At 45.3% G+C, this 3,791-nt stretch overlaps 1 long non-coding RNA gene across 1 annotated transcript; it reads right to left on the bottom strand.

Annotated features, from left to right (window-relative positions):
• Positions 1-2,545, bottom strand: LOC147379784 (uncharacterized). The gene is made up of 2 exons (XR_015134197.1): positions 2,145-2,545; positions 1-2,051 (listed from the first exon to the last, which is right to left on the bottom strand). It is a non-coding gene; the product is annotated as an uncharacterized LOC147379784 (long non-coding RNA).
• Between the last annotated feature and the right edge of the window lie 1,246 nt (positions 2,546-3,791).

The raw sequence follows: 3,791 nt of genomic DNA, 5'->3' as shown, positions 1-3,791 counted from the left end.
GCATTTTGATATCATTTAATTATTTCTCCACAAACATATGTTTCCACTTGCACATCTATATTTTTGTAAAATTGGGACTGATTTTAAGTGACAGTTTTGTCACATTCTTCTCTCTGTATAGATCTGCATCTTCATTTTAATGGCTGTATGATACACCTTAATGTGGTGAGTCAGATGCTGACTGATGGATTAGTTGTTCTCAGTTTTCTTACTAATATGGGGGATTATTTCCTGCTTCAGGGAAAGAGGTCATCTCGGTCACCCTTGGAAGGGTGTATATCATCTCTGAAAACTAAAAGAAACTTGCTGCTACAAAGTGGTGATGAGGGTGATTACAGGGCTAAGGCTCCCTGGAATGTGAGTGGGTGGAAGGAGGGCTCTATATTCTCCACTGGGAAAGAGAGTTTAAAGAAGCCTCTGGTTTGCTGGAGAAGCTACCATACTCCAGGGAAAGGACTCCAGGAGTAGTCAGTGACTGGAAACCATCTGACCTTGGCTGACTTCCCAATCAGCTTGCAAAACTGCTTCTGCCCTGTCCATAGCAGCAACCAGAATTGAGGACTCAACAAACCTCTGGTCCAGAACTCAAATCTCTCAGGTCAGTTGCTACTCTGTGACAAGGACTGCACTCCTGGAGCTTGAGACACAGCAGCCTAATTCCTTGGTCACTCAGTTCAGTTCAGTTCAGTCGCTCAGACGTGTCTGACTCTTTGCGACCCCATGAATCGCAGCATGCCAGGCCTCCCTGTCTATCACCAACTCCCAGAGTTCACTCAGACTCATCCATCGAGTCAGTGATGCCATCCAGCCATCTCATCCTCTGTCATCCCCTTCTCCTCCTGCCCCCAATCCCTCCCAGCATCAGAGTCTTTTCCAATGAGTCAACTCTTCGCATGAGGTGGCCAAAGTACTGGAGTTTCAGCTTTAGCATCATTCCTTCCAAAGAAATCCCAGGGCTGATCTCCTTCAGAATGGACTGGTTGGATCTCCTTGCAGTCCAAAGGACCCTCAAGAGTCTTCTCCAACACCACAGTTCAAAAGCATCAATTCTTCAGCACTCAGCCTTCTTCACAGTCCAACTCTCACATCCATACATGACCACAGGAAAAACCATAGCCTTGACTAGACAGACCTTTGTTGGCAAAGTAATGTCTCTGCTTTCCAATATGCTATCTAGGTTGGTCATAACTTGGTCACTAGATGAGGCCAAAAGTTCATTCACTTCCCAGTTTTGGGTATAGATTACTTAACCAACTCTGCTGTCACCAACATTCCCCTCACAATGATAATAAGTGACACGACCATCAGTTAGTTCCTAGGGGTGCTAGAGAAAGTGGGAAATAGAGGAGTCGAGGACCCAGCCACATTCTGGGAGCAGCAAGGACACAAAAGCACCCCGCCACCACTTCAACCGAGGAAGAGAGAAGACGACAGTGCACTTTTCTACATCTCTACATATTTATCCAGATATCTGTTTAATATGGGCTTCCCTGATGGCTCAAACAGTAAAGAATCTGCCTGCAATTCAGGAGACTGGAATTCAGTCCCTGGGCTGGGAAGACCTCCCCGAAGAAGGGAATTGCTACCCACTCCAGTATTCTTGCCTGGATAATCCTATGGACAGAGGAGCTTGGTGAGTTACTGTCCATGGGGTCACAAGAGTCACTTCTCTAAGTGGAGTTGCTGGGTTTGTGGGCAAATGCTAAACAAATCCTTCAGTGATGTTGCATGGTGCTGGGAAGGGCCAGTTGGCCACCTGCTATGAACCTTCACAGAGCAGCAACATGTTATAGAAGCAGCCACTGTTCAGGGTCTGGCTTTGAAGGTTCAGAAACTTGATCCCATTGGGTCCCAGAGTTAATCAGTCTCAGAAAGCTGAGTCATTCAGAGTAGACTGAAGGGGATAAAGCAGAATGCCAAGTGATTAATTTATAATGAGACATGTACATGCCAGGTGAAGCGGGCATTCGGGTCAGCCTGACCAGCCTGTTCTTTCTGGTTGTGGCAGTCAGTGTGGGCAGTCAAATCACAGTCAAAAGCTAGTGGTGTCCCTAGAACAGAGGAAGGAGAGTTAGTGTGGTGTGATCTGAATGGTGGCCTGATGTATCCACTTCTCCACCAGGGCGAGGGTAATATAAACTCACCACGTGACAGTGGCTGCAAAGGAGAGTCCAGCGAGTTGTAAGAACAGAAATTGCTCTGGGGCTAAGGTGTGCCGCAAGCCATTCTCTCTGCAGACTCCTTTCTTCCATCCAGCAGTCTTTAGGGTCTCAGAGACTCACAGCTTTTCTTGTTGATAGGGTACAGAAGGGTTGAATGATGCCATAGGGACTCCTTTTTATTTTTTAACAGTGTAACCACTTCTCACTTTTCTATTCATCTCTTCCTTTATTCGCACATTCAACAAATGATGGTTGGATATCAGTCAGGTCCTGGGAAGATAGCAGTGGGCAAAATAGACCAAATGTTTGTTCTTGTGGAGCTCATGTGCTAGAGGAGGAGAAAGACAATAGACAGATAACTGAACCAATAGATGATAATTAAAAAACCATTTAATAAATAAGACAATTGTTAACTGCAAAAATCTTTATGCAAGATGTTAGAAGTCAAGATTTGCTATGAATGAAAATTAAGCAGAGTAAGAGGTTAAAGAGTAATAGATGAAAATGGGGAATATTTTTAGAGGGTGATCAGAGAAGTTCTTTCTGATAAGGTTACATTTGAACAAAGACCAAACTACAGCAGGAGGCAGAGCGGGGTGGGGGGGTGGGCAGGCGGGGGGACAGTGTTCCAAGTGGAGGGAACGCACATTCAAAGGCTTTGGGGCAAGAGCATGGATGGAACAGCAAAGAGATCCAGCTGGAATATATATAAGCAAGGGGAAGAAGAGGTAGAGGAAGGTGCCATAGAAGTGATGAAGTGGAATCAGATCATGTAGGGCTTTGTAGTTCCACGTTGTGAAAAGTGGATATTATTCTGAATGATATGAGAAACCACCAAAGGGTCAAACTCACCTTTTATAAGGAGTCTGGCTGCTGAGTGGTGAATAAACTGATTATTCTAATTTGTTAAGAATTGAGCCATTGAATATTAGCAAAGGGACCTTGGAGATCAAGACTCTTGCTACACAAAGTGTGGCTAGGGACCAGAAGAATGACCCACTCCAGTATTCTTGCCTGGAGAATCCTGTGGACAGAGGAGCCTGGGTCTCACAGAGTCAGACACGACTGAAGTGACTTAGCATGTATGCATGCATTGGAGAAGGAAATGGCAACCCACTCCAGTATTCTTGCCTGGAGAATCCCAGGGACAGAGGAGCCTGGTGGGCTGCCATCTACGGGGTCACACAGAGTCAGACATGACTGAAGCAGCAGCAGAAGAAGCTTATTATACATGAAGAATCTTAGAACACCACCCCAGACCTCCTGAATCAGAGTTTGCATTTAACAAGATCCCCTGATGACCTGTGTTGACATGGAGGTGTGAGAAGCACTGGTCTAGTCCAAGGCCCTCATTTTACAAGCGATGAAACCAAGTATCAGTGTGTGGAAGTGACTTGCTTACAATCACATGGTTAGGTTCATAACTGGGTCAAGGCTAGGGCCCAGGTCTCCTGACTCTGGCAAGCCCACTGTCCATGGCTCTCAGGTCATGAGATTATAAATTCATTCATTTAGTCACTAACTCACTCACTCATCACTAAGGCCATTCCATAATCAGACACGATCATCTCACTAAAGATTTTTACCTTTTAAGAACTCAAGATCCAGTCAAGAGAAATTGATAACAGA

The sequence above is a fragment of the Bos grunniens genome, chromosome 1 (genome assembly GCF_055505025.1).
Source record: "Bos grunniens cultivar Pamir isolate PY7600 chromosome 1, Bosgru_T2T1.0, whole genome shotgun sequence".
NCBI classification, from domain to species: Eukaryota; Metazoa; Chordata; class Mammalia; order Artiodactyla; family Bovidae; genus Bos; species Bos grunniens.
The sequence above is the reverse complement of the archived record's forward strand: the minus strand, read 5'-3'. Positions and strand labels throughout refer to the sequence as shown.